Source organism: Rattus norvegicus, chromosome 7, assembly GCF_021556685.1.
Source record: "Rattus norvegicus strain SHRSP/BbbUtx chromosome 7, alternate assembly SHRSP_T2T, whole genome shotgun sequence".
Taxonomy (NCBI): domain Eukaryota; kingdom Metazoa; phylum Chordata; class Mammalia; order Rodentia; family Muridae; genus Rattus; species Rattus norvegicus.
This window is the reverse complement of record NC_141540.1, coordinates 26794226-26800980: the sequence shown is the minus strand read 5'-3', so window position 1 is coordinate 26800980 and position 6755 is coordinate 26794226. Positions and strand designations below refer to the sequence as shown.

At 46.6% G+C, this 6755-nt stretch overlaps 1 long non-coding RNA gene across 1 annotated transcript; it reads right to left on the bottom strand.

Moving 5' to 3' along the window:
- Nucleotides 1-1930: 1930 nt before the first annotated feature.
- LOC148004582 (uncharacterized) lies at nucleotides 1931-3673 on the bottom strand. The gene is made up of 2 exons (XR_015625173.1): nucleotides 3458-3673; nucleotides 1931-3112 (listed from the first exon to the last, which is right to left on the bottom strand). It is a non-coding gene; the product is annotated as an uncharacterized LOC148004582 (long non-coding RNA).
- Nucleotides 3674-6755: the final 3082 nt, after the last annotated feature.

Below are 6755 nucleotides of genomic sequence, written 5' to 3'. Positions count from 1 at the left end.
CATGGCAGCACCCACTTATCTCTGACCTTCATGAAGAGGACTGTTCCCGTCTGTGGACAAGGTCCTCGGCTTTCAGCAGGGGTCAATCAGCCAGTCACAGAGGTCTTTCCTCCACCCATGGGCTTCTACCAGTGCTTGACACTTGTGCTGTGGTGGCTCCAGGTCAGGATTGGGCAGCAAGGTGACCAGACTGCCCCCAACAGGTGGAGAATCTAGTCCATGTCAGCTGATCAGTGATCCCATCCTCTGGGACACTCTAAAACATCAGCCACTCTATCAAAGTTTAGTCTTGGATTGGGTGATAATTGTCAGAGCCCGGCTGGCAGGAATGATGTGTTCCAGGCAGAACAGCACTAAGCCACACACACACATCTCCCAGCATCAGGTACTGGTGCACTGAGACAGGTCTTAAGCTCCACATACACAGTCTGTAGATATGCATACACATGGCCTCACCCAGCCATTTTAGCCCACGCAAGCCATTTTGGAGAGCAATTTTCTCATGAGCAAGGGATAGGGGCAGTCAGGGATGACCATGAACTAGTGGGTGGGTTACCCGGCCCACGCCAAGGTCCACTGTTCTTCGGGCAGTCCGTAAGTATTGTTCGTTGTCAGTAGCCCCTTGCACTCAAGGTCTTTGGATATTGGCCCACTGGGGGGGGGCATAAGAGCACAGAGCATTGGGTCCCTGTATCCACACTTCCCTTCTATCTCTGTACATAGCCAGCACTCTAGGACCAAGAAGCTCTCCAGTGGCCCCTCTTGTTCTTTCTTGGGCAGTCCCTGACCCAGTGTCCTTTTTCTTCGTATTAGGCACACTGATCTTTAGCCAGGAATTGTCTTCTGTTGCCAGGTACTATCTTCCTAGGTTCCCTAACTACTGTGGCCAGTATATGTTCCTCTCTTGTCTCTTTTCTTCCCTAGCTTCCTGTTCTTTTTACCTTCTTCCCTCTTTCTCTTCCTCAGTCTCTCTGTCTGTATCTTCTTCTACAGCTATTAGTTGCTGTCTACTTTTGTGCACCGACCCTGAACCATATATCAACCTTATTTTCTCTGCAACTTACAACAACTCTCTCAGTGACTTAGCTTAACCCTTCAAGTTTCTGTAACTTTTTCTTTATATCTTTTTCTTACTTTAGCCAAATTGGTGGGGCATTTTCTAGCCCCTTGGAGACCCACCCTTGGAGCCTGGCGGCAGACCCGGAGCACTCCCTACCTTCAGGGGTATTCAAGTCAACAGTCAGGAGTGAGGGCCTTCCATCCATGTCTGGAACATTCTTTCTGGCCCCTAGTAGGATTCCGTCTTTCCTCAGTGGTAAAGAAGACCTGTAACAGTTACTAACAAGCATCTCAGATGGGATGTGAGAAAACAAGGGAATCTTGAGAATAGAGGTCTACTGAAGAGGGCAAACAGCATTTAGTCACACAGCTAAACCAGGAGGCCTTCTTGGGACAAAAAGGCCGTTGTAGAAATAAGCACAAGCTTTGTTCCTGTGAAACAGAAAGGCAAGCAGAGAGGCAGCTGATCTGTTACCAACTGTCTCTCTGGACTTAGATTTTACTTAAGAAGTACCTCCCTTCAGTGCCAGCTCAGTGGCTCTGTCTCTCAATAAACCCAGCCTCTGAAGGACAGTAGGCTTCTAGTGAGAACTAATAACAAAAGGATGGAGAGAGGGTTAGAACCTGGGTGTTAGATACTAAGTGGCTGACAAAAGAATTGTAACCAGTTCACCTGGGGCTATCAGGACTGTAGTAGTAGTCCTTTACCAAGCTGTCTCACTGGGTTAAAGGCCCATGGAAAAGAAAACATTAATCCTGACCTTGGCCACAGCCAAAGCCTGAATTCTAAATTTTGACTGGCAAAACAAAGTTCTTCACAGTTTGTTGTAGATTCTTTGAAACTATTTTAGGGGCTTCTCTGCCCCCCCAACCTGGGGCATTTTGACCACAGGGGCAGGAACTGGCTGCTGTGGGGATAGGATCAAAGGCACTCTCCATGTCAATGATGACTAACAGGGAAGGTTACTTAATGTTGGAGATCAACTCCTCTCTTGGAATAGGGCCAGCAGATAAGGCAGGCTCCCTTAAAGAACTTCTCTTAATGAACACTCTCCTTTTGTTAGCAAGTGTTGAAGGTCTGGCCACTGCAGGCAGCAACTGGAATTATTTATTTATTTTTTTCCAGGGACAAAAGTCTCATAATACAACCACTAACTCTACGCTATCTTTGTTGCTGGGCTCCTTACCTTGAAACTCCCCTTACGCTGACTTGGCCAGAGCTGCGCTGCTGCCCACGCGCAGCCTGTAGCTTGCTAGCAGGCCTGCATGCTTGCCACCCTCAGCCCCTACATTTTCCTACTCTGTGCTGTCCCTTTCTTAGAAGCTGTGAATGTTTAAGCAACAGGGAGAATTTTTCTTCAGGATCTAAGGTAAAGCTTTCAGGTTCTTGTTAATGCCTGCTTCAGACGGATCACTCGCTAACCTGGAGTCCTTCATACACAACGGTTAACAGCAGCTGGGCTGGACAATGGGAGTAAAGAGAGGGGCAGCTCTCCTTGGGGAGGAGGCTCAAGAGAGAAAGATAAAACTCCCCGGCAGAAAACAATTTCTCTCAAGCAAATTATTTTTAACTTTTAAGTTAAGCACCAAGAGGACCAAGTAAAACTCCTTGACAAACAAAGCAAACAGTTTCATGATTTCAATCACAGTTGTCAGTCCAAGATTTCAAACACAGTTGTCAGTCCAAGTACAAAAACGAAACAAAAGCCAAAAAGACACTGGACAATACCACAGAAAACAAACCAGACAAACAAGACCAAGACAAAGCATCCTATAACCAATTTCCACAGATGCCTGGTACCTTCAGTACCTGGCCAAACTGCAGCTTAACCTTAGCTGCTTCCGGGATACCAAACACAGAAACAGAATACAGACAACAGACACTAACACATCTAAGCACACTTGTCCATGCCTATACTTAAATAGGCAGCCGAACGCAACCTCCGAAGTCAAGTCACAGTCAGATCTTTTCGACTGTCAGTCGCCGGGTTCTCCCGACAATATTCGGCTCTTGGAACGTGTCCCAGAGCTGGGGCATCCCCACTTCCGCTATCTAAAAAAAGAAAACAAAAAGAAAACGGCTATTCAGAGTAGGAACCCAGTACCTACTCACAGGCGTCTGTCCGGGGCGGGAAACCCATCCGCCCAAGTACACTCAAATACAGGGTGGGAAGCCCATCCACCCGAGTGCACTCAAATACGGGGTGGGAAGCCCATCCACCCGAGTGCACTCAAATTCGGGGTGGGAAGCCCATCCACCCGAGTGCACTCAAATTAAACCTAGACCATGGCACAATATACAGTACATAATACACAACACACACACACACACACACACACACACACACACACACACACACACACACAGCGGCCGCTTTCAACACTCACACCAACGTACCTCCAAGAGGCATTCGAGTCTCCGGGGGTCACGCTCCTATCCCGGATGAGCCCCCAATGAAAGACCCCCAAACTTGGGGAGACTCTCGCTCCAGTCACGGGTTGGGGTACACCCAGGAAACACGAGTAGCCAGTCCTGATGTAATCAGCAAGAGGCAGTTTTATTTAAGAGATCTCGGGCTGACACGTATCCCACACAGGAGATTGAGTCAAGCCCCGAGCCTCTCTAGGCAGGAGCTTATATAGGGAAAACCAGGGGTTTCATGTGGATACACATAATTGGCTAATACAAAGGGTGCACAGTTACTTTTGGCACGGAGTTACATCAACAAAGCATACGTGTAATCTAGCATCTCAGCAATGTGGGCAGGGCAACTCATCTCACTGCAGCAGGGGGATGACCCATCCTCAGGGAGTGAAGGAAGGGGAGGGGGTGGCTCCAGATGGCCAGTGTCCTTGGGAGCTGATAGTCGGGCTGGTGAGCCCTATCTCAAATTCTCTCAGGCATGTCTGGACTTTGTTTGAGACTAACTTTTTGAAATTTAACTCTTCAGGAGCAAAAGCTGGAAGTGTCTCTTTGCCGTGGCCCTGTTCAGCACAGCAGCTGTGGTCCTGAGTCAGGAGACTTGGGTACAGACAGTGGAGATTATTTCTCTAAATTTCAATGCTCACGTGTTCAACAGTAAACATTCTCATTTAGTAACAGACGAAACTTAAGAGGCCAGGAACTGCTGAGAAATCGCATTCATTGAGCAGTGTGAAGAGAGAATGAAAAAACCCTGAGATCAGAAAGGAAGGGGAACCATGGAGGGAGGAAGCATAGTTTACTTATGGAGGGTCAGGCCTTCCCAGTTCCCTTCTGCCTTTGGTTCTTTCTGAGCTGTGATCTGAGGATAAGGAAGGACCCTGGCACACAAGAATCTCTACCCCTATCCTTCTTGAAGTCTGGTTTCACAGTTGCTAAACAAAACCCTCTTTCAAGTATGGGATGAAGCTGCAGGGAGCCACATGATTGACACCTGGGAACAAAGCCCAAGTGCCAGGAGCCCAGGGAAGCTCCATAAACCACCTCTGCTTGCACTCCTTGGCCCAAGTACATTGAAAGGAGCAGGAAGTCCAGACCATATCCAATGAGGAAGACAACCATTCCCAAGTTGCACACATCCACAATTATCACTATCAAGATGAGCAGCTCAATGAAAACCAAAATCTTAACACATGCACCCAGGATTAATACTGAGTAATTAAAGGTGGCTACTTAAATAAAAACCTGGGATCCACCCTCTCCCAACAGCGGCCACCAGCAGTCCTCATTCTTCCCCATCAGAACCATCAACCAACACTGGGATAGTTCTGTTTTCAGAACTAGAAATTCACACACACTAACTTCCACCACCACTCCCGGCCCCACCTTCTGGTGGAAAAAGATATCCTACCTTTAAAACAAATAGCAACCAAGTGCTCAGTTCTATGTAAAGTATGAATATTTATTTCAGGCTTTAGATCCCAATCCATTCCAAAAAGCAAAATCTGATATCTCCTCAGAGTAGCTGCAGCCTCCATGTTGGATGGTCTCACAGAGGCAGCACATTTCATCAGACTTAGCGAGAGTAAGTCCCTGATGCCCACCTCAGCCCAGCCTTAGGAAGGGAAAGAAACAAAACTCACCACCACGGGGCTGAAAAATGCACACGCACTAATGTAAAGGAGCAGCTAAACCTTGGGAAATTGGCTTTTTTTTAAAGTTTGTTTTGTGGGTTTTTTTTTATTTTATTTTATTTTTTTTTTAGGTTTTGTTGGTTTTTTTTTCTTTTTTCCCCCATTTTCTTTTGCTACCCAATATATACAGCACTTGTGGACTCCCAGTGGGCTCCCAGCTTTAAACACAATGTCTTAAACAGACTAATTCTTCAAGAATCTAGAAACAGACAAAGGTGTTTTGCTGTGAACACTCTGCAGAGATGGGGTTTTGAGGGGTGGTGGCTGTTGGTTCAGAGCTAAACAAAGAATTCACAGCTGAGGAATGCCGAATGGCTGAGAAACACCTAAAGAAATGTTCAACATCTTTAGTCATAAGGGAAATGCAAATCAAAACAACCCTGAGATTTCACCTCACACCAGTGAGAATGGCTAAGATCAAAAACACAGGGTACAGCAAATGCTGGCGAGGATGTGGAGAAAGAGGAACACTCCTCCATTGTTGGTGGGATTGCATACTGGTACAACCATTCTGGAAATCAGTCTGGAGGTTCCTAAGTAAATTGGACATTGCACTACCTGAGGTCCCAGCTATATCTCTCTTGGGCATATACCCAAAAGATGCCCCAACATATAAAAAAGACACGTGCTCCACTATGTTCATCGCAGCCGTATTTATAATAGCCAGAAGCTGGAAACTACCCAGATGCCCTTCAACAGAGGAATGGATACAGAAAATGTGGTACATCTACACAATGGAATATTACTCAGCTATCAAAAGCAATGACATTATGAAATTCATAGGCAAATGGATGGAACTGGAAAATATCATCCTGAGTGAGGTAACCTAATCACAGAAAAACATACATGGTATGCACTCATTGATAAGTAGCTATTAGCCCAAATGCTTGAATTGCCCTAGATGCACAGAACGCATGAAACTAAAGACAGATGATCAAAATGCAAATGCTTCACTCCTTCTTTAAAAGGGGAACAAGAATACCCTTGGCAGGGAATAGGGCAGCAAAGATTAAAACAGAGGCGGAAGGAACACCCATTCAGAGCCTGCCCCACATGTGGCCCATACATATACAGCCACCCAATTAGGCACGATGGATGAAGCAAAGAAGTGCAGGCCGACAGTTACCATATGTATATCTCTCCTGAGAGACACAGCCAGAATACAGCAAATACATAGGCAAATGTCAGCAGCTAACCACTGGACTGAGATCGGGACCCCTGTTGAAGGAATCAGAGAAAGGTCTCGAACAGCTTGAAGGGGCTTGAGACCTCATATGAACAACAATGCCAAGCAACCAGAGCTTCCAGGGACTAAGTAACTACCCAAAGACTATACATAGACTGACCCTGGACTCCAACCTCATAGGTAGCAATGAATAGCCTAGTAAGAGCACCAGTGGAAGGGGAAGCCCTTGGTCCTGCCAAGACTGAACCCCCAGTGAACGTGATTGTTGGGGCGAGGGTGGTAATGGGGGGAGGATGGGAAGGGGAACAAGAATATAGAAGGGGAGGGGGAGGGATTAGGGGAATGTTGGCCTGGAAACCAAGAAAGGGAATAACAATCGAAATGTAAATAAGAA